General features: G+C 41.4%; 1 protein-coding gene across 10 annotated transcripts in view; it reads left to right on the top strand.

Annotated features, from left to right (window-relative positions):
• Positions 1–27,106, top strand: part of TANC2 (tetratricopeptide repeat, ankyrin repeat and coiled-coil containing 2) — a 193,489-nt gene that overhangs the window by 26,311 nt on the left and 140,072 nt on the right. Inside the window, exon 1 of one of the 10 annotated variants that reach the window (XM_053363722.1) lies at positions 24,714–24,924. The exons of the other annotated variants lie outside the window; for them this stretch is intronic. The gene's annotated coding sequence lies outside the window, so the exon portion shown is untranslated. Of the gene's footprint in view, positions 1–24,713; positions 24,925–27,106 lie in introns of those variants that run through there. 10 annotated transcript variants of the gene reach the window in all.

The raw sequence follows: 27,106 nt of genomic DNA, 5'->3' as shown, positions 1-27,106 counted from the left end.
TAAAAAAACCTTGTACCTAACCTGCTGGCTGTGTTTTGCATATCATGGTAAGCCATGACTAATGGCTTACCATGAGCACACAGATGGCTCTAACGTCACTCCTTCCTGCTGGTGAGTGGGAGCAACAAACTACTATCATTGGCTTAGCCTTATGTCTGAACTAGGAATCATGGTTTGTTTCACTTAAGCAAATCATGATCAATCTTATTTATTTTTCAAGTTCGGTATTATGCCTTTCAGCTATAGTGAAAAGTATTGCAGCTTCTTTCATTTGGGTTTTATTTGTTTTGATTTTTACAATGAACACATTGACTTTTATCAAATTACAATTCTTTGTGGTGTTTTCCCAAACTAAGCAGCTAGCACCAGCAGTCAGGATAAGTGGAAGTATGCTGAAGATGTCAGTATTTGGTGATGTGGTCCCGTAATTCTGGCTGACTATTATTTCAGCTTTCTCATTTTTCATCACCCTAGCGGAGTTGTTTCCAGCTTTTTCACTCACAACTTCTTGTTAGTTCTTTTAGATTCCATGATATAGTAACAAATACTATAACAAAAGAAAAAACAGAAATTGGTGTGTATCTGCATGTGTGATTATGTAGATATCAGAAGTTTTATACTTTTACTAAAAAAAAGCACTGCTTTAATATGAAGTATTGGGTTTTTAACTTGCAAGATGAATGTGAAGTGATGCACTCTCAATTATTCTTAAACACAACACTAGGACTATTACAGTTGTACCTTGGTTCCTGAACGGAATCCGTTCCAGAAGTCTGTTCGACTTCCGAAAATGTTTGAAAACCAAAGCATGGCTTCTGATTGGCTGCAGGAGTTTCCTGCACTCAATCAGAAGCCGCAAAAGCAGCATCAAACGTTTGGGTTCCAATGAATGTTCACAAACCGGAACATTCACTTCCAGGTTTGTGGTGTTCGGGAGCCAAAACATTCGAGTCGCAAGGCGTTCAACAACCAAGGTATGACTGTATAGTGTTTAAAGTTAATGCTATCCATCTAATGAAGTAAGGTAAAGGTAAAGGGACCCCTGACCATTAAGTCCAGTTGTGAACGACTCAGGGGTTGCGGCGCTCATCTTGCTTTACTGGCCGAGGGAGCCGCCACCCATGTCCCTGAAGTAGGGGCTTGCAAATGAAAGCTCATGTCAGAAAAGGTTTGCTTGTATTTAAGTGCCAAGGAGTCTTTGATGTGTTTTCTATGATACACTAATTATCTGCAATTTAAATACAGATCAGGTTTCAGGCAGTATTTAAATTAAGTGGTGCATCAAAGTTAGTGCAGTGAATACTTGTGTAAAACCAGCTTGCGGGGACATCTTGTATTCTGTGTGTTTCCCTGGTGATAACTTGTGGAAAGGGTATGAGGCATGGGTTGAGGTTCCCTCTCAGTCAAAAGTTGAGCAGGTAGTTTTGGGCGATTTTTGCCTGTAAAGTGAAATAATAGTGACATACCATGCTGGGCAGTTGTATCCTTTTCCATGACCTTTGCTTCTCCAACTCTACTACCATCAGACACCCTGTAATATGATGTTCTTTCAGCTGTGTTCATTCTTTCTTGCTGCCCCTCTTTACCTAGAAAATGCACAACTCTGATCCGTAATTGGTGCTCCGTTCTCTCCCCTCCTGCCCCTTCAAATCCTTACTTCAATCCAACATTTAATTTGGAAGCCTTTGGTTTAACCTCTTCATCCGCAACCCCATCTGTAACCAAACTTAAATATTTGAAGCTATATTTACTCTGATTCAGTTTCCCCCCACTTTGTCTTCCTCACTGCCTTCCTTCTGTTATTGTTTCCCAGTGTTGCTTACCAGCAGGGATCTCTTTTTTTGCTGATAGAAATCTTTAATGTACCATAATTTTTAATTATTTACTACCATCAGTGTGCACACACACACACACACACACACACACATAGTAACAAGATGACAGATTCCCTACCCCAAGAAGCTTACGAGGTCATGCAGGGCTTTGATGATTAAGGTAAGGAGTTTGTTCTAAATCCAGGCTTGGACGGGAACCCAATGTAGAGCAGTGATTTAGGTGAATGAATTTGGTGGTGGAGTTCTGGATAGTGGTGAATAATGGAAGAGAAATTGGGTGGCAGATGGAGAGTTGGGGATGGGTTGATTTTTTGTTTGATTGATTGTTTGAAGTAGGGAACAATGGAATGCTTGAATATAGGAGGGAAGGAGCCAGAGGATGATGATAGGACTTCAGCAGCCAGGAGTCTGGAGGGGATAAGATCAAGGGAGCATTTGGGTGGTGTTAGATGAGGACTAGTCAACTTGTCAGATAATAACACAGAAGAGGGATGTAACTCAAAGCACCAAGGTGGGTCTGCCTTCCCAAGTATGGAGTGAAGATTCTGAGGATCTTCATGGGGAATGGGAGAGACAGTTGGTGAGGAGAACTATTGCCTTTCATTTCTTCCATTTCTAACTGTAACAACTTTAGTCCACTTGGTAATTGTTTTTTAATTTTTAAATATTCAATAAACTTTTTATAAACAACAACAGCAACAACAACAACAACAACAACAACAACAACAACAGATAGTCAACAATACCTGGTACCCTTAAATGCTTCCTTTGATTTTAGCTGCTATCTTTGCAAACCTCAGAACTCTCCAAGGAGGCTTTGGAAGGTACAGTGTATAGAACGATTTCTGCCATTCCCCAGAGGAAGAAGAGACGTGTGGTGGTGGTAGGTAACTCACTATTGAGGGAGACAGAAGCAGTAGTGTGTGGAGGAAACAGGATGTCCCAGGAGATGTGCTGACTTCCAGGTGTAAAGATTCACAATGTGACAGGGAAGTTGCCAAGTCTTATAAAGTCCACTGACCACAACCCCTTCCTTCTGATTCATGTGGGTACAAACAATACGACCACACACCACTTTCAATGTGTAGCTCGGGACTATAAGATTCTGAGCAGGAAGCTGAAGAACCTTGGGGCACAGGTGGTCTTTTCATCACTCCTTCCTGTTGAAGGTTGTGGCCCAGGAAGAAAGGACAATACTGGAGGTAAACCACTAGATGCACAGGCGATGTCATCAGGAAGGGTTTGGCTTCTTGGATTGTGGTCTCTGCTTTCTTGAGGAAGGACTTCTGGCAAGAGATGGGCTGCACTTCACAGTTGTTGGCAATAATGTGTTTGCTAAGAGTCTCGCGAACCTGATCAGTAGAGCTTTAAACTAGATCATGGGTTGTCAATCTGGTCCCTACCGTTCATTAGTGGGTGTTTTAGGATTCTAGGTGGGCGGTTGGGGGTTCTACGGCACAAGCTGAATCCTCCTTCCATTAAGCACTGGTGGGTGGTGAGGAAATTTTACCATCAAGAAAGATGCATTAGTGGGTGGTAGGTATAAAAAGGTTGACTACCCCTGAACTAGAGGATACAACATTACAGACGATAGAAGAACATCTGGTACTGTGGATAATAGATTCATTACTGCACAGGTAACTGAGGTGGAGCTCCAGAAACCTGCTAAAGGGCAAGAAACTTCAAGAAGGAAGCAGCTGGAGAGAATGACTAATGGTTTCATTTGTCTCTACACAAATGCACAGAATATGGGAAACAAGCAGAACGAATTGGAGCTTTTAATGCAGGATGGCATGTATGACCTGGTAGGCATTACTGAAACCTGGTGGAATGAGACTTTGGAAGGCAGAGTAGAATGCAGGAATTCAAGCATGATGGGAGGAGGAGTAGCATTATATGTAAAGGATGTGTGCATTTGTGAAGAAATCCATAACCTGGCAGATTTAGAGTATATGGGTAAAATTTTGTAGGGGAGGAAAACCAACATCAATCTTGTGTAGATGTCTGCTTATAGACCGTTAAGCCAGATTGAAGACTTGGATGATGTCTTCCTAGAGCAGATTACCAAACATTCAAAAAGGAGAGTCATGGGAGACTTCAGCTTCCCCAATATGTATTGGAAATCAAACCCTTCCAAGAATGTAAGGTCCAACAAATTCTTCCATCATCTTGCTGACAGTTTCATTTCCCAGAAGCTGGAAGAAGCAACAAGGTTATTATCTATCGTGAACCTGGTCCTCACCAACAGAGAGGGACTCGTCGACTAAGTGAAAGTACTGGAAAATTTGGGAGAAAGTGATCATGTTCTCCTGGGTTTCATGATAGAGAGGCAAGGGAAAGTTGAGTGCAATCAGACATGCCTTTTGGATTTAAGAAGTCCAATTTCCAAAAGCTTGGATGAGATCCCATGGTCAGAAATACTCAAAGAGAAGGGAATCCAAAATGGATGGGAGCTTCTTAAGGATGAAATATTGAAGGCCCAAATGCAGATGATTCCAACAAGAAAGAAAAGTGGGATGCACCTAAGGAAACTGGCGTGGCTGCATAAGGAGCTTATAGATGAGCTGAGATTTAAGAAGGGATTGTATAAGAAATGGAATAAAGAGGAAATCACAAAGGAAATCACAATACATGTATTGTGAACATTTGCAGGGTAAAAGTCAGGTGGGCTAAAGCTCAGAATAAGCTCAGGCATGCAAGAGAGATTATAAATGATAAAAAATAATTTCTTTGGCTATGTTTGAAGCAAGAGGAAGAACAAGCAAGTGATAGGTCCTCTGTGTGGAGAAGATGGGGAATTGCTATTCGGTGACAGAGAGAAGGCGGAGCTGCTCAACACCTACTTTGCCTCTGTCTTCTCCCAAAAGGAAAGCAATGCCCAACCTGGTGATAACATAATAAATGATGTAATGAGGGAGCTGCAGCCCAAGGTAGTTAAGGGCTTAATGAGCTGCACACAAGGGTACTAAAGGAGCTTGCGGATGTAATCTCAGAGTCTCTGTCTATAATCTTTGAGAATTATTGGAGAATAGGGGAGGTCCCTGCAGTCTGGAAGTGGGCAAATGTTGTCTCCATCTTCAAAACTGTCAGCTGATCTCTGAATGACTGCCCCAGGATGTTGGTTATTGGGGACGGCTCCTGGAATATTAAGACAAATTCCACTTCTTGTGGCACTCCTTTCTTTTTCGTGTAAAACTGTAGTTATCCATGAGTGCTGTCAGAGCCTTAGCGATGGAAGGAGATATATATCAAGCAACCTCTGCGTAAGAGTGATTTGGTTGTTTTGAATCTACCACTTTGAATGTCCCTGCATAATGTAAACACCATATAATTGTAAATTTGTATAATATATCACATTTGTACTTATTATCCCCTACCCAGACTGGATCAATATCTCTCTAGGTAAAGGTAAAGGGACCCCTGACCATTAGGTCCAGTCGTGGCTGACTCTGGGGTTGCGGCTCTCATCTCGCTTTATTGGCCGAGGGAGCCGGCATTCAGCTTCCGGGTCATATGGCCAGCATGACTAAGCTGCTTCTGGCGAACCAGAGCAGCGCATGGAAACGCCGTTTACCTTCCCGCCGGAGCGGTACCTATTTATCTACTTGCACTTTGACATGCTTTTGAACTGCTAGGTTGGCAGGAGCTGGGACCGAGCAACGGGAGCTCACCCCGTCGCGGGGATTTGAACTGCCGACCTTCTGATCGGCAAGTCCTAGGCTCTGTGGTTTAACCCACAGCACCACCCACGTCCCCGGGGTAAATTAAACATGTTATTGCTTGTGACTGTGTGGTGCAGATTTTCCAAAGTTTGAAAGGTCAAATAAGCATTTTTATTTATTAAATAAATAATAAATTTATTAAATTTCTATCCCACCCTTCCTTCCAAAGGAGCCCAGGCCACTTGTTAAGCACTTTTTGGTATACCTTTACCAGTGAAACGTAACTGCTGCATTAGCTATTGCTCTGGTAAAGTTATAGTACCAAATGATGTATTGTTGGTGAGGAACCAGTAGAGGGAGTACAAACATGTTCATTCTACTCTTTCACTAACTTCTGAGTTATTTGTTGCCCTTCTGTTTGCATGCATCTTTCCTGGTCAATCTAAAGGTTCTTGACCCTTTCTCTCACTTTTTCCATATATATTTTGAGCCTGGACAAAAATGTGGCCATTCCATTCTCTTTTGCACAAGAGCTTATAAGGAATGAAGTTGGGGCAGGCACCATACCACTTGAACTCTTTATTTCTCCAGGAGACTCGAACATGATGCAGAAAGGATCATGTCACCATTTTATTAGCCTCTTATAAATGAAAAGTCAGTAAAAGCATTACCAAAATAGTTTTGGAGGTTTTGGCTTTTTACAGGACACTTTCTAGGGCACTGGAGCGATTTCACATTTCTACTAGGGCTTTTAGCATGGAGGATGCCAATACTGCATTGCAGAGTGATTTTGAAGTTCCATGTGGATTTGAAAGCTTCTTGTGGGGCACTGTGAGGGCTGGGGGAGATTAAAAGCCTCTTCAGGCTGTTGGCACCAGTTTTCTATGTCTTTCAATTCTTGCCTGTGTTTGCTGTTGTGAATTTTGTTGTTATTTTTTTTTTACAACACAGGATTAGTTTGGAAAACAACATGGTTACTTTTTGAGTAAATATTTTGGAAATTGAATTATCTCCGAGGAAGAACTGATGGTTAAATGTCTTTTCTGGAACATAGTGGCTGGCTTTATTTAAAAGCAACTATAAAGGGAAATTAGTTTGTTTCTCCTCGAACACTAGCTTAATAAAACTTACTAGGTGTAAAGCACTCCCGAGTTGCATCTATATTCAAACAGATAAGGTTTTCTTCTCATGGAAGGGCTGTTTCTGGCAGAAGAGCATTATGCAGAAAATAATTAATTCTTCTTTTCTTTTTGCAAGCTCTTGCACAAGGCTTTGCACAAGCAATTGTTCAAATACTTTTTAATTTATTTATTTTTTACAGAAAGCCAGTAATCTCTCCCCCCCCCCACCTAAATTAAACCATTCAAAAACCTTACAAATTTGGGGCCCACAAGAAACCATATTCTGGAGTCCATACGTTGTAATTCATGGCCAAAGTGCCCATGCATCTAACTTTCTAGGGTAGCACCACAGTCATCCTTTAATTCTTATTTGTTGCAACCACAACATCTGCTGTGTATTGAATCATTTTATTTATTTAAAATAAAATGCTAGTTATACAGTAAAATAAAAAATAAAATATTTTGAAGATCTCTCAAGGCAAGTTACATAAAAAGGAAAAGTTAAAATTGCAGTTAAAACACACCAAAAGCCAGCTTCTCAGCACAGAACGGTTATTACTTTGTAAAACAGAGTGTGCAACATAAAAGCAACTAGCGGAAATGTAAGGCGTAATTGAAACTTGGCAACGTCAGTGATTATGCTCTCTGTTCTATCCTAGTTCCTGCTGTACGGAAGCTACTCTGCTTGATAGGAATGTTGCCCCTCCTGTTTAGTCCCATGTAGAGGACAGCTAGCATGTCAACTGTTGAGGCAAGGTTGCTGTTTTGCGGAATACATATTTCTGACTATTTTTTACATAAGGGGAGGAACCCCTTTTGCTGAGTCACTGTATATGGATTATAGTTAACAAAATCCCACTCAGTTGCCAAATTCAGTTAGTCGTGTTGATTACCATATTTTTCGCTCTATAGGACGCACTTTTCCCCTCCAAAAATTAAGGGGAAATGTGTGTGCGCCCTATAGAGAAAATGCAGGCTGCGCGGCTAAGCCCAAAGCCAGAACAGGGAGACGGAGCGCTGCGGAGTGCTGTGGAGCGCTCCGTCTCGCTGTTCTAGCTTGGGGATGGCTACACGCAAAGCCTCTGCAGGGCAGCAGGGTGCCTTCACCCCGCTGCCCTGCAGAGGCTAGAAAGGCTGTTCCCAAGCCAGAACAGCAAGATGGAGGGCTCCGTCTTGCTCTTCTAGCTTGGAGATGGCTGCGCAAAGCTATCCCTGAAGCCTTTGGAGCACAGCGGGACCTTGCGCTGCACTCCAAAGGCTTCAGGGATCTTTGAGGCTGGCGGTGGGGGAAAGCAGCGCTTCCCCCCGCCGCCAGCCCCAAAGAGCAGGTTGAAAGGAACCTAAAGCCTCCGGAGCCCAGCGGGAACTCCCCCCCCACGCTCCAGAGGCTTCGGGTTGCCTTCACTGAAGCCTGGAGAGCGAGAGGGGTCAGTGCGCACCGACCCCTCTCACTCTCCAGGCTTCCAAGGTAGCTGCCTGAAGCCTCCAGAGCGCAGCGGGAACTCCCGCTGCGCTCCGGAGGCTTTGGATGAATGCACCTTGAACGTACCTTGTTTTAGAGGGGGAGAACAAGACCCCCCCCCCGTTCTCCCCCTCCTATGGTCTGGTGCGTCCTATAGAGCGAAAAATACGGTAACTTCAGTGGCTCTACTCTGAGTAGGACTAGTGTCCTTTGTGTGCAGAAGATCTAGCATCAGTCTGTTGAATGGATAAAAGGATATCTAATCATGGCCTGGTAGAGTTCAGTGCATGAAACCATGGAGACCAACTACCAGTAAGATTAAACATGACTGTCAAAACTAATATTCCAGCTTGATTACTGATATCAATTGCAGGAGCACTTCTGGTCATTCCCCGATTTATTGAGGCTCATTTGATAACAATAAACTGAGCCTTTGGTATCATCAACTCAGTATTGTGGAATATTCTGCCAGCAGATATTCAGCAGGTGCCTGCTAAAAACTTATTTCTTCCATTCATTAAGAATGCCTCTCAACATAATGGTTAGCTGTTTTCTGATTTTTATATGCTTATTACCGTGTGGTTTTGCTATCATAATTGTAAACCATTGTGATATTTTTCATAAATAGTGGTATGTATATACATATTTTTTAACATAGATAAAAATAATGATCTAACGTAACATTTTGGCATAATGAACATCATGCCAAACTACTGTTCCATGCAGAACATATAGCGGGGATCATGCAGTTGTAATCACATTTTGCTTCCAGCATTACCACAGACATCTGGTTGGCCACTGTGAGGACAGAATGCCGGACTAGATTGGTTGAATTGGCTCCAGGATTGTTGTAGGACCAATAAATTAAAAAAGAGGGTTATTGAGAGAGCACAAACTATAAAATCTGAGGTATGTGAGAGTCTAAAGTATGTAAGGAAACAGCTGCCGTTTTAAAACTGAAATTCCCAAAGAGGAAACAAAAGTTTGAAAGAAATACAGTGTTTGAAAGAAAGTTTGAAAGAAATACAGTGTTTGAAAGAAAGTTTGAAAGAAATACAGTGGTACCTCGGGTTACAGATGCTTCAGATTACAGACTCTACTAACCCAGAAATAGTACCTCGTAGGAGATTTAGTAAGAGGCTAATAAAATGGTGACATGAAATAGTACCTTGGGTTAAGAACTTTGCTTCAGGATGAGAACAGAAATTGCATGGCGCCAGCCGGCAGCAGCAAGAGGCCCCATTATCTAAATTGGTACGTCAGGTTAAGAACAGTTTCAGGTTAAGAATGGACCTCCAGAATGAATTAAATTCTTAACCCGAGGTTGTTGTTGTTGTTGTTTAGTCGTTTTATCTAGGTTTTTGGGCTATCAACAAAGGAAGAAATTGGTTCTTCCCATCTAAGTAACAGCAACCATGCAAGGACAGCAAAGCAAATGTCATGGACTTGCATTTGGTGGGAGGCACCAGCTGGGGAACCCCCTAGGGGAGCCCCCTGAGATGAGGAGGGCTCAGAGCCTGGGGAGTGTTGGTGGGATACTGAGGACAGGTCGGAGGTTGAAGGGGGAGGAATGGTTGGATACCGAAGAAGCAACAGGCTTTAGTGAGTAAGAAGAACAGTGTGCAGAAAGCAGTTCAGATTTGTCTGAGGGTGATGAGGAGGAGTGGCCAGAAGCTGCAGAAGCATCCCAGGAGCTTGCCTTTCCTACTGTGCTAAGTTCTCCATCTCCCTTGTCTCCCAGTAGACGGAGAGCTTTGTGTGTTGCAGAACGAAGAACACAGCTTCCTGCCTGGCGTAGTTTAAGGCAGCTTGAGAAATGTCCAGCTGAGGAGGAGGAGACTTAAAAAGGAGTAGAGGGAGGATTATCATCATTATTCCTGTTCAGGTCCTGCAGTTTTTTGAGTACCTGAGAGCTAACGACAAGCTTGCTTAAATGCGCTTCCCGTAGCAGAATACTCGGAATGTATAAAGAAAATCCCTTGGAGTGCCAGAGTATTTTTGTGTAATTTGTTGGTGGGGAGAACCTTACACATTTTTAATGGAGTATGAAATGCAAATAGAACTGTAAGCTAAACATATTTTCCCATTATTATTATTATTAAAATTCAGAAGGAAATCTAACCATGAGAAATTAGTGTAGTTATTTTACACTAAGAATAGGTATGTCATAGTCAGAGCAGCAAAATGCATTGTATAGCAGCTTTCTAAAAGCACTCTAAATTTAGTGGCCCTAGGTAACGATTTACTTGGTAATTTTTAGCTAGGAATTAATCCTTCTGTACTGTATGTAACTACAGCAAGTATAATCTAGACTGATGTGTTTGTTTGTGTTTAGTTTTCTGCATAATCCTTTTTTGTTGTTGTATGCATGCATGATCTCATTCTCTAGATTCATGTTCAGTATAAAGCTAAATGGTTAACAGAACATATACCCATCCTCCCCTGGCACAGAAATTGTATGATACCTAGTATAACCCCCACAATCAAAGATGATTGGCTTGGCTGAAAAGAAATGTAATGCAACTGATGGGCGAAATCTCCTGCCTATCAATTCATTTCTGGAATGGTATGTTAAATTTGCCATTTTATTAATTTTCATTCAAACCACAAACAAATTTAAATTCATTGGAAAATGGACTGTGATTTGGAAAATGGATGTGAGTCTACTGTGAACATAAAGGATACAACTCTTCATTTGCATTGCTTGGGAATAACAAATTTCAATATTATATCCAGACATAATTCTTTTCATCTTAGTTGTAAAAAGTATTTGTAATACTTTATTTTTATTTTTTCTTACTTGCTATATTGATGTATCTATTTTCTGCTTTAATGGAAAAAGAAAGAAAAAGAAAACATTGACTCAGTGTGTGGCAGCTGCAAAAATGACAAATTTCCTGATAGTGTTTATTAGGAAAGGAAAGGAAAATAAAACTGCCAGTATTGTAGAGCCTGCATCAGAGCTGTAGTACGGCCACATTTATAATAAAGGCATACCTCGGAGATATTGCAGGTTCGGTTCCAGACCACCACAATAGAGCAAATACAGTGGTACCTCCGGTTATTAACTTAACTCGTTCTGGAAGTCTGTTCTTAACCCAAAACCATTCTTCACCAGAGGCGCACTTTTGCTAATGGGGCCTCCCGCCACTTCCGCTCGCATCCTGGGGCAAAGTTCGCTACCAGGAGCACCTATGTCCAGGTTGGCGGAGCTAGTTACCTGAAGTGTTCGTAAGGAGCACGGTATGTAACCTGAGGTTCCACTGTAGTACAGTCATGCGAGTCACACTGGCTGCAGGAGTGGGAGGGGAGAAACCTGGCTCCAGCCCTAGCTAGCTCCACTCCTGTGGCCAGAAGAGGGGTGGTGATGGTGGGGGGCTTCATTCTCCTGGAAGCGGCCGGGCTGCCTGCAGCTGCACCCGCGTCCTTGTAAGGAGAAACACTTGTGAACTGCAAGAAAAGCAAAGTACAAAAAAATCAGGCATGTCTGTACTGTGGACGGTTCTGGTTGTCACATTTCAAAAACAGTATTGGAGAACTGGGAATGCTGCAGAAAAAAGGCAACCGAAAATGATCATGGGTCTAGAGCATCTTCTGTTTGAAGTAAGACCACAATGGTAGGCTTTTTTTTTAGTTAGAACAAAGACAACTAAAGGACAGTGGTAGAGGTGTAGAATACTGTGCATGGTGTAGAGAAAGAGGATGGTGAAGTTACCCCTCTCATAATAAAAAGGTTAAAAAAAATGCTAAATAATGCTAAAACACAGGCCAGCTAATGCAATTACTTCGTAGGAGATTTAGAATGGACAAAAGACAGTACTCTCACATGATTTTCGGATTTAATTGCCACAAGACCATTAACCTAGATTACTTAAAACGGGTTATGCAAATTGGTGGCTTGCAATTCTCTCACTGGCTACTAGCCATAATGGGTGTGTGGAGCCTCCAAGTTTACATTTGGAGAGGTGAGGAAGCAGTGTGGGAAGAATATTGCTTTCATGCCTTGCTTATAGGCTTTTCAGGGGTTTCTGGGCAACCACCATGGGGAACAGGATGCTGCAGCAGGTAGACCAGAGGTGGGAAATTACTAGCTCATGGGCCAGAAGCAGTGCACAGTGCGCCCTAATTAGGCATGTAGCCCTGGACCCTTGTCAGCCCCTCAACGTGCCCCACTTCTGCTCTCATGAGCCACTGAGTGCCTCCCCCAATGTCTGTGGCTCCTCTGCCCCTCTGGTAGACTTTTGAGTTGTTCACCTTTGCGTAGTTCATAAGGTTCTATGTCTCTTTCAGAATGTGCCAATGGATATCTCAGACTAATGATTAACTAAATGCAGTCTGCAACTCAACTTTTTCAAGGTTTTGAACTGTTGACTGAACTCTGTTCAGCTTGAAGATTTGCATTCATACTGTGAAATGTACTTATTCATTGGTCACTAATTAAATGTTAGAGGCAGTTGCTGTAGCACATCATTATTTAGAGATAGAAAAATGAGAAATACTAAATGGCTAGTGCATATTGCAAAGTAGCTGTTCTGTTTGTGGAGTGTGAAACCATGCAGAATATACTGAAGTGTGAATGTGACTAATATATGCTTGTAAGCAATCCCACCTACTTGCCCCCCACCCTGTTGCTAATCCCCCTCCCTTTACACCTTGCCCCAACCCAGGCATAGGCAAACTCGCCCCCCCCAGATGTTTTGAGACTACAATTCCCATCATCCCTGACCACTGGTCCTGTTAGCTAGGGATCATGGGAGTTGTAGGCCAAAAACATCTGGATGGCTGAGTTTGCCTATGCCTTCCCCAACCCTTCCTCCCTTGCAGCTTGCCCAACCCCCTCCCTCTTCCCTTCACAGTCAACCCAACCCCTTCCACCATAGCTTCCACAGCTGCTCCTCCCAGCTCGCCCAAATAACTTCATCATATTTCACCCAACCCCTCCATATGCCCTCACAGCTCCCTCAGCCCCCAATTCTTCATTTCCCCTATCGTTATCACCACTGGCCGTGGGGAAGAGAATGAAGGGGAGACTGTATCAATGACTGCTAGCCATAATGGCTAGACTTCATTCCTCATTTGTCTAATATGTTAAGGTCATCCAAGCTGATGGCCATAACCACATAGATTGAAAGTAGATTCCATAGTTTCACTATGTGCTGTGTGAAAAAAACACCTTCCAATATTTGGCTTCATTTGTCCTGGATTCTTGTATCGCGAGAGAGGAAGAAAAACTTCTGTCTGTCTACTTTCTCTGCACCATTTATAATATTATACACTTTTATCATGTCTCCCCCACTCTCATTTTAGAAAAACTCCACCTTTCCACGTAGGGGAGTTGCTGCAGCCTTCTGATCATTTTGGGTTGCCCTTTTCTGAACCTTTTTCCAGAAGAAGAGACTAGATTTATCTGGCATTACCCAACTCATCTGTAAAGGTTTTAGGTTGCTATTCTATGCATACTTAACTGAGAATTAAGTTTCATGGACTGCTGTGGGACATGCATAAACATACACATGATTGCACAGCTGGAAACACAGACTTAATGTGGACTTGACTTTTGGTACTGCAGGATTAATAATAATAATAATAATAATAATAATAATAATAAATTTATTTATACCTCGCCCTCCCTAGCCAAGGCCGGGCTCAGGGCGGCTAACAACCAATTATAAAAACAAGTTGAATGATTACAACTTAAAAACAAGATTAAAATACATATTATTAGTGATAATATGACAATCTGGTGATCTGTACAACCCCCCCCAAAAAACACTAGCCATTATCATGCTTCCTGATGTTAGTTAGGCTTCAACTATGTTTCTTTTAAGCACACTAACTGAATTAGCATTAGCAGTCTAAATTTAAGTATGCACCACTGAGTGAAAAGCCAGCTTTTTTATTTTTCTGCCACTGTTGCATCAATAATTCTGACATTTAATTAAATTATTTGATTTCTCCCTCTGCACTTTTCTGACTCATACTTAAGTATACATGACTCATCTGATCATATAACAAATCCTAAATGTATTCTGTAATCTTCACGGTTTATTCTCATACTGATCACCGGTCTGCCAGTGTTGTTATAATTAAAGGTAGGGGAAAGATATAAAGCCTTATATGTGCTACTGCTGCACTGGTGACTTAAATTTATATTCGTGGTAGGTCTGTGAGCTCTTTTAAACAGCCTCTTAAGAACCCTTCTTTCCTGTACCTCCACTGATAAAGTCATTTCAAGATTTTCAGTTAAATTCTGCTGTTCAGAGATTTAGTGGATATGTTGAGGTGTGAAGTATAACATGAACTATTAGGTGCCTTAGAACCACTTTTGGCTACAGTTTCATTGTAGAGATCTCTATTTTATTCACATTAGGAGTAAATAATATTAGGCAAGAACCCTTGTTATACAGTACTGTATTAGATGCCTGCTTAAACCTTTTTCTTTTAGCAAGCCATATAATTTAGTTATGCATATCTGCTTTTAAAGTCTGTTGATTTTATCTGTATATTGCTGATAATTATTTTATATCAAAACCTAAAGAAAAGAGCAAACCCAAGTACCTTTTAAAATTCTAGTGAGAGGGGCTGTTAACCGGAATTGAGTTGCCAGGAGCCATGATGTCTTAGACTATACTCATTAAAACTGATGTTCAAAACTAGAGGATACTTTCTCTTGTTTGCCTTTCTAGCCGAGGTGCATTCCAACACCAAGGTAGGACAAGGGTGTGTTTATGTCCAATATTACCACTGTAAACCTCATCAGTTCAGATGGTGGCGTTAAGATGGTGCTATGGTGAAGGAAGAGCCTAAGTATTTTTCCACTACTCATAAGTCACCTGTGCTTCACAGATTGCTGTTTTATATCCATCTCTGGTGCGACCACAATAGGAAGTTCTGATTGCCTTGTCTCTTGAAGGCTTATAGTAGAGCTAGGCAGAGAGTACGGAAAAACTAAAATAATAGAAGCAATGGAGGGTTGTCTTTTGGAATAAAGGCTTAAACAACTGGAATTTCTAGATTAAAGGGGAGAATGATGGGAAGGACGCGGGTGGCGCTGTGGGTAAAAGCCTCAGCGCCTAGGGCTTGCCGATCGAAAGGTCGGCGGTTCGAATCCCCACGGCGGGGTGCGCTCCCGTTGTTCGGTCCCAGCGCCTGCCAACCTAGCAGTTCGAAAGCACCCCCGGGTGCAAGTAGATAAATAGGGACCGCTTACTAGCGGGAAGGTAAACGGCGTTTCCGTGTGCGGCTCTGGCTCGCCAGAGCAGCGATGTCACGTTGGCCACGTGACCCGGAAGTGTCTCTGGACAGCGCTGGCCCCCGGCCTCTTGAGTGAGATGGGCGCACAACCCTAAAGTCTGTCAAGACTGGCCCGTACGGGCTTATCAAGTAAGCAGTGTACAAGTTTTGTTAAGTAAAATACTTCAAAGAACAGTGGAGAGTGTAAAACCAACTAGTATTGATCCTTACAGGTTGTAATGGTGAAGTCAGCAACAGATGGAGTGCATTGCTCCCAATATGTTCTGACTGTTCGATACGCTATGCTCATTTGGCTCTCATTTTTAAAAAGCTGGAAACCAGAAGTTCCCCTCCTTGGAGGCAGATTTTTTTACTTGCTCTCTAGTGGGATTGACAGCCATTCTTCTGTTTAGGTGCTAGTGATGAAGACAAAAGCTATGGAGTATGTTGCTTCTGTCAGCTCCCAAAGCGCCAGACACTAAGCTTGGGCATTGTTCAGTCTTGAAAAGAGGGAAGCTTGAAGTATCCTCCCCCCATGCAACAGATTTTCAGCCTGGCATGTTTCCTTCAAGAATTTGAGCTGCCGTTTCCGGCATGTGGTAGTGGTGCAGGCAGCAGCTAATGCAGGCTCCCTCAACCTCAGCCCTCCAGATGTTTTGAGACTACAATTCCCATCATCCCTGACCACTGGTCCTGCTAGCTAGGGATCATGGGAGTTGTAGGCCAAAAACATCTGGAGGGCCGAGGTTGAGGAAGCCTGAGCTAATGTAACATACTTCTGCAGCATTCTCCCTGTCCTGCACCCTGTGTTCAACTGCTTCTCATACTTAAAAAGGAGGGAAATTGGAAGTTTCCTTCCTGAAAGATACTCATGATCATAAAATGTAGTGAACACTGAAAGTTAGATATAAAGTTTAGACTGACCAATTATTGAGGTGGAAGTCCACCTGTATTTAGCCTCACTTGAAGATCAGGGTCTAGCTCCCTGTACAATGGGCATCTAGTGGCTATCTTCTTATTTAATAAAGTGCAGGGGTACCCAGATCCATCCTGTGCATTCAGAGCGTGTTGAAGGGTGATGCAAGGCCAGGTGGCAGGTAACCCGTACCTTATGAACTGCTCAGCAAAGTACATCAGGCCTTGGCCTCAGATTTGAGATCATCCTGTTCTGGGCTGTTCTATCCCTAACCTTATTTGGGGCCCTTTGTATGGACGAATATGTGACAGAAAGACAGACAGGTCACACAAATGACGTCTAAGTGATGGCCATCTGTCAGGGATGCTTCAGTTGTGATTTTGCACAATGTGGAGGGTGGGCTAGTTGATTATGACTAGGATTCTATGATGTGGTATTGCAGCTGAAGGCTGTCACCCTCTATGTAAGATTCTCAGAGTCAGGTCAGAGGAGCTGGGGCAACGCTGTTTATTTCTTTGTTTTAAAATTTTATATATGGATGTTTTATGATGGCCTATATTTGTAATGCCCAATAAAGGTTTGGTTAAGTAAGTAAGTAAGTGAGAGCATCTGGAGAACATTCCTAATAAATTTTTGAGAAATGGTTCAGGAGTAAAAAAAAAATGTAACTCTTACTATTTCGAAATGGACATATAACTTCTTGTCTGTTTTCTTTGAGAAGAGAAATGTGTTTGGTAGTATCTTGTGACTAACTTTTCTGAACATAGTTATTGTAAAAAACATAAGCTGTGATTGGCAACAGCCTACTTAATCATATGTAGGATTGGAAGTGGAGACAGCAACATGATAATGGGATAGATGAAAGACTTTCAGCCTTTCCACCTAGCCTAGTGCTGTGATGTGGATGCAAGTTGTCCCATTGTGACTCATTTGGTAAGCAGGGAAGGGGTGCTAACCTGCGTCTCAGTTGATGTGCACGAATCACTGAGGGTTTTTTTGGGGGGGGGCTTTATGACCTGTATGTGCATATGAGTGTGGGTTAGCCACACCCCTACTGGCATGTGGACCCTGGAGGGTTGTTCAGTAAGTGAAAGTGGCCCTTAGACTAAAAGAAATTAGCTGCCCCTCCTGCTCCATGTGTCTACATGATTTGCTGTTCCTCAGAGCTAACTCTTAAGTCCTGTCACACTTTCTCCAGGGAGATTAAAACGATCATTTACTGGTTTCTTAGTGTTGCTCTTTGTACCTGATTTGTGATCATTCAGTCTTTGCCTTAAGGACCATTTAATCTTTGCTGATGGACACATGAAGCATGAAATTAAGTTTACTATATCCTGAGATGTGTAGGTGTAAGGGCCATTAATGTGATGGATTTACATACCTACTCGGTTTACATATGGCTGATATTTGCAAGATTTTGTTCATAAACTAGAGAAGATGTCTTTGTCCATGGTAAGTAGTATTCAGGTTATGTGAGCGTTTGTCTGTATGCCAGTAGTGGTGTGCCTCCTGTGGTTTCTTTGAGAACAGGATCATTCCAGAAAATAGGTTGTAGTTTCCTTATGAAGCATTTTAAGACACCCAGCAGTGAGCTGCAGGTAATAATCAACAGGAGGTCTGTCTTTTCGCTTGTGGTGCTTTTATGTTGAAGTAGTTGTCTTCTGAGTATTGAACTGGTCATTGAAATCTGGAGATGTTTAAGAAAGCTTATTTCAAAAGGTTCAGCTGGTTGTCACAACTCGATAGATATGAACAAATGCGGTTGTAGTGTAAGGCTTGGTTGTGTTGTGTGGCATGTATAAAACAGATCTTACTGTAAAGGCATAGACGAATGTGTAATTCTCACTTGGATTCTGATATAAGCAGTCTTGAAGCCCCACATACCCTGTTCATCAAATTGTGGTAACAAGGAAATTAATGTTCAAGGTGGAGTAGATAATGCTCAGATTGATGGTGAGATGGAAAGAACTGAGGGTAGGACGGAACATCTTAGGTGACACTTCAAAATGGGTCCATATTAGTCATGGTTGGTTTATTTATATACCACATTTCCCACAGATTTGTGCCAAAAGTGGTTAATTAGACAAATGTCATTGATTTAGTTAAGGTATAATAGTGGGGCTGCATAGCAGCTAGCTGGGAATCTTTCTAAATCTGCCATTAAAAAAAGATTAGTGTATTGAGGGGGCATACGTGTACCTGTTGCAGTAACTTGCAATAGGTATAATAATGAAGGTATAATTTATCATGAATTTAAAGCAGTATGTATCTTCTGAATTTTGTGGACTTGCAGAACGCCTGTAGACCAGGTGGGTCATTATATTTTATAGTAGTTTCTTGTGCTGTTATTCTAAGCGGTTGATACTGTTAACACTTTTTGTCTTTGGATAGACTTCTGTGTCATCTCTATAAAAGCTTTGCTTCTTCATACTATTGCATATCAGTAATAATCACTGTGATCCAGAAAATATAATCTGCATGTGGAAATCAGCCTTCTCCATGTGTACTTGGTGTACTGGATGTATTAAAAACAGGCATGTGGTGGTATATGCGCATGTATTTTGGGTGGATGGATGTACCGTATTTTTTGCACCATAACACTCACTTTTTTCCTCCTAGAAAGTAAGGGGAAATGTCTGTGCATGTTATGGAGGGAATGCCTACGGGTGGCATGCCTACAGATTTTCCTCCTCTAAAAACTACGTGCATGTTATGGTCGGGTGCGTGTTATAGAGGGAAAAATACGGTAAATACATTAGACCAGGCTTCCTCAACCTTGACCCTCCAGATGTTTTTGGCCTACAACTCCCATGGTCCCTAGCTAGCAGGACCAGTGGTCAGGGATGATGGGAATTGTAGTCTCAAAAAATTTGGAGGGCTGAGGTTGAGGAAGCCTGCATTAGACACTGGTAGTGCACCCATAGCTATGTGCCATTCTATAGAAATATATTTGTGTGCATACTTGTATGCAAGTTTGTGTACTAGAAATTTTGCTTCTTGTAAACAGACTTCTTTTGCTTCTGCAACTCTCCTATGAAAAAACATATTGCTTATATACCATTGTAGAAGTTAAAAAAATATCAGTTTTTTGATCCCTTTAAGCTTACTAAATTTCAGCTTATCAAAGAGAACTAGCAATAGTTCTTTTTGAACCAGTTTGAAATTTTGAAAACCGCTAGCCTGTGTAATTTCTAATCTACAGGGAAATGAGAACTGCCTAATTTAATACTATGCAAATGAAGTTCCACAGAGTTACTTACCACAGTCAACTGAAATATTATGTGATTAAAAATGCGTGGGAGGAAAATGGGACTTAATTTTTTTAAATTTAAACCTTGCTTTAGAAGAGAACATACGATTTTCAAAACTGAAGCTAAATGGGTGTAGGTCTGATTACTGCTTTAGAAGTGAGACTGCCTAGAAATTCCATGTGGAGTGCCTTAACTTCCATGGAAGAAGGGCAAAATATAAATGGATTTAAAAGAAAAAGAGAGAAGATATTTTAGCATTCTTTTTCTTTTCTTTTTTCAATTGCATGGAAAGGTTGTGTTTGTTTATAACCTGGCCTTGATTGGCACTGATAACATGGTGGGCTACAATTACTATTATAAACAACAATTAGTAAAGAAGAAAAACTTCAGAAAAGACAACCAAATAGAAGAAGACTTAAACAGTCACTCATTAAAGACCTAAAACAGTTGGGTAAATGGGTATGTCTTCACTTGGCGCTGAAATGAGAACATTGTTGTCTCCTGGCATACCTGTAAAGGGGAGGGGGCATTCTAGAAATGAGGCAATATCACTGAGGCTGCATTAACTGAAACCGATCCCAAACAGCATGAGTTGAACATCTTCATTGACTCTCTATCAACAGCAGTGTTAAGTTCAGTGAGAATATTAGTGACTTTATCCACAAAAAGTGCCTCACAGAGTTGTTGCAGCAGGCTTCACCTCCCTGCTTTCACCACCTGGAGGTGTTACACCATTTGGCAGAACTTTGGTGGACTTGAGATGCAATGCTGTCAAAAAAGTGAGCTTGATTGATAGGCACAAAGTGAGCTTGATTGATAGGCACAATAATAAACCCTTGTATTTGATCATCGTTAATCTGAGACTTGTGCCATTTGTGTTCTAGCTGTCATCCTGCTTGTTTCATAGGCCTGCTGTTGCCCAGAAAACCAGAGAGCCAGTCAGGCTTCACCCTACAGGAGAGAATGATTGGGAGTGATAAAGTCAGTAGCCCTTTGAAACAATCAGATGGAACATTCAGACTAAGGCTTTCACAGGAGTACCAACCTTGCCAGTTGGAAACTCCTTTAGAGCATTCAGGAATCCATGGGATTACATCAGGAATAATCTTGGGTCCCTTTTGTAGGTGTGCTCTGTTCCCTCCCCATATCTTACTGTTAGAAAGTTCTTCCTGATTCTTAGTTGGAATCTCCTTTCTTGCAACTTGATGCCATTGGTTATTGCATCTCCTTTCAGTCTCCTCTTTTCCAGGCTAAACACACCCAACTCCCTCAACTGTTCTTCATCAGGCTTGGTTTCTAGACTCTTGATCATCTTGGTCGCCCTCCTCTGTACACGTTCCAGCAGAATAGAGTGATACTATTACTTCTCTTGATCATACCCAACTCCCTCAACTGTTCCTCATCAGGCTTGGTTTCTAGACCTTTGATCATCTTGGTCACCCTCCTCTGCATATGTTCCAGCAGAATAGAGTGGTACTATTACTTCACTTGATTGGGATGCTATACCTCTGTTGATGCAGCCTAGAATAGCATTAGCTTTTTTGCTGCTGCATCACACTGTTGACTCTTGTTAAGCTTGTGATCTACTTAGATGCCTAGATCCTTTTCACATGTACTACTGACAAGGCAGGTGTTCCCCCCAAACCCCTCTCATATTAATGCATCTGGTTCATCTTGCCAAAATGTAGAACCTTGCATTTGTCCCTATTGAAATTCATTTTGTTAGTTTGGGCCCTGTTCTCCAATCTGGTAAGGTCACTTTAAATCCCAATTCTGTGGCACTGGCTACCCGTCCCAGTTTGGTGTCATCTGCAAATTTGATGAACAACTTGGCTTCATCAACCATCACTGCTCACCCCTAATTCCAAAGCATTTGTGAACAAGATAAAAATTATAGGTGAGTTAGGAAACCCAGTCAGATGGGCAGGGTATAAATAATAAAATTATTATTTATTATTATTATTAGGTTCAACATAGATCTTTGGGGTGCTTCACTTTCCTTGTTCCTCCATTGTGAGAACTGGCTATTTATTCCTACTCTCTGCTGCTTTTACCATTTCCTGATCCATAAGAGGATTTGTCCCCTGATTTCACTGTAAGCAAATGGTTCAAAGATACTTCCATTTGATTATCATGTAAGCACTCCCAGTTAAGTCCAGTAGAATGGGTGAAATCACCCACTATTAACGATATTCTGCTGCTTCTGTCCATTCCACCGTGCTGCTGATTTAGTGGGCATATCAGGGTGGAGAAACTGAGGCCTAATGCAGACCTCCAGGTCTCTCTATCTGGCCCTTGGGACTCTGTTCAGGCCACACCTTTTCCCCAAGTCATATCTCTCACTGGCTCTTCTCAGCACCCTCAAGTGCTTTTTCTTCTAACTTGAATCCATGGGTTCAAGTCCTACCTTCCAGAGCAGCAGAAAACGAGCTTCCTCCATCTTCCATGTGACAGCCCTTGAGATATTTGAAGATGCTTATCATATCTCCTCTCAGTCTCCTCTTTTCCAGGCTAAACATACCCAGCTTCCTCAACCGTCCCTCATAAGGCCATGGACACTACCTCAGCATCCATCTGTAGGGCACCCATAAGCGGTGGACATGATCTTTTTGGGAGAGGGTTGCAGTTCCCTCCCTCACATAAAAGTCCAAGCTCTCAGTCCATTGTTATCTTTACTCATCAGCACCTTGATCTTACCTGGATTGAGCTGCAGTTTCATTGGCCTCTAGACAGTCAAACTTGAGACACCTGTTTATATTGATCTCACAGCTAACTTGACTTGATGACAAGGAGAAAAATAGATATATGTTACCAGACACCATCATCCAAAAAGCCAGATGACCTCTCCCAGGTGCTTTGCTGTCTGGTCCTTGGAACTCTGCCCAGGTCACGCCCCTCATTGGCCCTGCTCTGCATCCCCCGCCCCTTCAACTGGTTTTACCTAACTGGATTGTGTCCTTTCACTGTGATACTACCTTTTCCTTGCCTGGATGAAAGATGGAGACTGGTGTGTGTGCATGACCACACCCACTTTTGTCACACTCATCAGTGGTATGTGCTGCTTGTGAGGTTGCCCGTGAAGGAATCAGACTGGAAACAGGTTCCTACTCTTGCCTTACAGACTACTGTCACACTACCAATTCCCAGATATAAAAGGCCTCCCTCACACTAAGGGCCTAGCCACATTCATCTCTGACTTTGGCACATTCAGTTGTATAGACTCTAGGTGTAGTAATTTGAGAAAAGACCGATAGTAACTAACCCTTATGCTCTCCTGCTCTTGCCACCTTTGAAGTTGCCCTTGCTGGCAATGACTCACTCTGCTCACAATAGGTTACAGAGGCGAATACCCTTGCACCCTGGAAATAGCTGCCAACAAGCCAGGCACCTGTTGTCCTTCATAGGGATGGAGCTTCCTCCTTCGATGTATGTTGCTTCCAGCATGGTCCACCTCCTTTCTAGCAGTAAGCAAATAGACTTGGGGTAGTAGCAGTCATTATGGATGTTAAGTGCCTCTTCTAGTTCTCAGCTTTTCCAGCTGCTGCTCTTCTGCAGCTTTTCTTTCGATAGATGGGTTTTTAATTGAATTTGTAAGTTGGCCTGGGACCATAATATGGAGAAAAATGGGATAGAAATTTATTGAGTGAATGAATGAAATGAAAGTAAGAACAAATGCCTTAACTACCTGATGACCAAAATAGAAGAGCTATTCTGATCTTTCATCTCCCCCTGTTCTTTCAGTGTCCTCTTCTGGAATCACACTTCGGTTAGCTATGATTGGGATTTATTGCACGTCTGATTGCAGCTTTTGAGTCTTCAGGTTGAGGAAAAAAGCAGAATTGCTTCTGTAGTGGACTCTTATGTTTTCTGTCCTTGCAAGAACAAATTATGGAAAATCTTGGTAGGAGAGCGAGCACATTTTGTAACTTCAACCATTTTACTGTACCAAGCATTTTGCTAGATAACCTCCCACCACCATACGGTTTTATAGCTTTCACAGATGGTTTTGAACAGTATTATGAAAGATCTTGTGCCAGATTTTAAGAATATCACCCCTGTAGTCTAGGTTTTTTTACGCTTCTTGGTTAAAATTGCTTTTTGAGCATTCAGCAACCTATAAAATGAATGTAACCTGTAACATTTCTGAACAGTTTAGGTTGAGTTTGTTCTTTGTTTTATTGGAGAGTTTTGGATTCAAATCCTACCTCATCCACAAAAGCACACAGGCTGATTTTGTGCCAAACACTATATTTCAGTATATGGTTGTAAGGATAAAATGGAAGAGACCATGCCTAAGGCCCTTGGATGAAAGGGTTGTTATAATTTTATTTTGCCGTTTCTGTTAGAAACTTAGGCTGGTACACATTATCTTTTCCCATTGTATCCTCACAACAAACCTGTAATGTAGCTAAGAGATAGTGACTGACATCTTTCAACTTTTGTGACCTGGGCTGGCATGTTAACACAGGTTGTCTCAGTCTAAAAGTACCTACTACTACTCCATGGCTGTCAAAAATTGTAATGCCTTGGGCCAAAACCTACTAGAAACTGAGAATTGTAGAGTTGGAAGGGACCTAAGGGTCATATAGTCCAACCATCTGCGATGCAGGAATCTCAAGGGCACTGATAATGAGAAGCAACAGGATTAATTCCTTCATGATTCCAGTCATAAGTGAATGACTACTGTTGGCCCCAATGAGGGGGGAAAAAAGTGTTGCGGCTGAGGCATTGTTCATTTGTATGCAAAATCTATACCTATCAAGCTGTGGGGATTCCATTTATGCATTATATATGTATTTTATTTTCAGAATACCTTGGGATGAATTTTATTATTCTGCAAGTGTCCTTGAAGTATGGGGAGTTCCTCTGCCATCCATCCAGGCATTTTAAACACTAAAGCTGTGTATTTTAAAAACTAAAGCTAAAAAAAAAAAAAAGGTGGTCATTGTAATGCAAAAAGCTTAGAAGCGTGTGCCTTTAAAGTAACTTAATGCGGTAAGGTAAAATATTCATAATCCATATGCATACACAGCTATAATTGTCTGGCCTTCGCTATTGGTTTAGATATCAGGACATGCATTGCCCTGATGCTGCTTGATATGGATCCTGTCTCCTTAAGTTGAGATTTTGCCGTGAGCATCCTAAGGGGGGTGCTGATTTACCGTGACGCAATGGGTTAATGAAGAATGAAAGTAGAGCGCAGACATTCTACTGAGAAGACGTAACAGCTTGCCTGCAGCTGTAGGGCTCTACGTAGGCACCTGTGGGTCTCAGTGTGTTGAATGCACAGACTGCAGTATGAGGCTAGCACTGACATTTGCTGACTCCAGTATACTCCTTTGCCTGCTGTTCTGCCAGCTTCTGCACCATCCAGAAGACAGGCAAAATGGTGCAGTGTGTGAGAGGCTTCCTTAAGAAACAATAACCTTCAGTATGATGCGGAGGTAGGTTTGCAACGCCGTTTAGCTGCACAGAGAGGGGGAGAACAAGAGGAATTGCTTTAGCAAAAGCATTCTGATTATACTAACCTATTTTATCCTTATTTTAGTTACAAGTATTTAAATATTGCAAATAAAAAATAGCATTTGCATGCCAATAGAAATAAAATTGACCATATTACTTACATGCATTATGCAGTATATACTGGTTTTCCTTGTTTTTAAGAAATATTTTTATTCTTATATCAAGCTGTATTCTTTAGCTAACATTACAGCAAGCTTCTTTTAGTCACAAATTATTTTCAAGTGAGGGAGGCAGGAGAAAAGAATAAAGTTTTATTTTATAATAGAGTGGAGGATTCTCAGTTGAGATGGCAGAGGAGGAAAACACGCAGTGGAAAATGAATGCTACACTTGCCACTTTATCTTTTATTGATGAATGCAATACCCTGTTAGGTTTGAATTGCAAATGGTCAGCATTAAAAATAGTGCCTTTGTCTGACTGTTGATCAGATTGATCCTGTTGGAGACAGGGAGGGATATAAAAGAACCACAAAGAACCCGAGAAAACAAACATATAAGAACAGTTGGCTTTTGCTTTATATTTTTTTGCTCAGAACATTGTATGTCCAAGGTAGCTTTAAGGTTATTAGACTGATATGAAGATACAACAACCGTACAAACATTTTAATAAAACCTGACACAGAATGATACTTCATTGCGACATATTATTTGTTAGGTTTTAAAGATGGATTTTATGTTTCTTTTTGAGCAACCTACTTTGGCATGACTCAAGCTTTGGTCGCTGGATGCTAGTGATTAAGGAGCATGATAGGAAGGTTAAATTAACTGGCCACACCTGGGCATGGGGGGGCATTTTAAACTCTGATATTGTAAATTTATAATTAAGTTACTCCCACAGAAAGTGGGAGTGAGAAACGTTTTAAGCAGTGCTGTGTTAACTGAAGGGAAAAGGGATAGTACAGATTGCTGTCCTTTGGTTAAAGCAGTTAGAAAACCTTTGCTTAAAGAATTGCTTCTGTCAGTGTACCTCAAGATAAAAACCTCTCATATACATAGAAATGGTGTGGTGCTATGGATTATAATTGTGTGCAAATTACCCAACATGATGATTGCGTTCATGGAATAAAATGGTTACACAGGAGAAGAATGGAAATTTAATGGAAATTTAGTTTTATGCAGTTTTGTATGTTAAGAAGTACAGGCCTGAATGTCACCCATACTGAATACTGGTACTATTTCATTTTCATCCTCTTATTTTGAGGAATAGAAGGCTTTCCCCTAATGTTTCAGTTGCATGTTGCTACTCACCGGGTAGTCACTGGTGTGTTTCAATTGTACGCATGTTATTACTTGAAAGCAGCAAATTATTTGCCAGAGTTACATATGCTTGCTTTACCTACTAAGGCTTAACCATGTGATAACTTCTGGACATCTTAATGTCTCTAGAATGTTATATAATGCTGATGGAGTGATTGCAGATGAAATGGAGTAATATGATTGGTTCTGTAATAGGATACAGTAACAGTGGGAAGTGTTATACCTTTCTGATTCAACCTCACCTTCAGCATGCTGGTGAGAAACAATCATTTCTGTTAATTTTTAAAGTAAAAAATAAAGATGAATTGCAGTGAGAGCTGTCTTGAGCTGTTTCCTTTAGAGAGCAGCACGTTTTGTCTGGACCAAGAGGTACTCTGTTCTTTATTGTGTAGTGAATATTCATATATTATGCTATGCTCTTTGAGTTGGTTTCTGTTAAGACAAATGATTGCGCTATATATTTTGACATACAGGCACTTTGCAGTTTGCAGGAGGAGGTGTGGGCAATCGCTTAAAAATGGGATGTAAAATTTTACGTTCGTGACAGATTAGCTGAATAAAATCGTGGGCCGTTAGCTTCGAAATTGTTTTAATTTATCTTTAAAAAGGTGTAATTTTGGAGATCATTGACACGCCTTGTAATTGGCATTCCTACAGCAGGCTATTGCAGTCCAAGCAGGTGGAGAATAAGCAGTCTTCCTTCGACTGCTTATTAGGTCAGAATAATGTATGCTGGCCTTGATATATTTATTACTTATTGCAAGCTGATGCAGTGAAACACACCTCTTGCTTTGTTAAATGTATGACCATTTCCTTTTAACCTAAAATATTTAAAAGGCTAATTGTA

The sequence above is a fragment of the Podarcis raffonei genome, chromosome 13, assembly GCF_027172205.1.
Source record: "Podarcis raffonei isolate rPodRaf1 chromosome 13, rPodRaf1.pri, whole genome shotgun sequence".
NCBI classification, from domain to species: Eukaryota; Metazoa; Chordata; class Lepidosauria; order Squamata; family Lacertidae; genus Podarcis; species Podarcis raffonei.
Note: the sequence above shows the minus strand (reverse complement) of the source record. Positions and strands in the feature narration are given on the sequence as shown.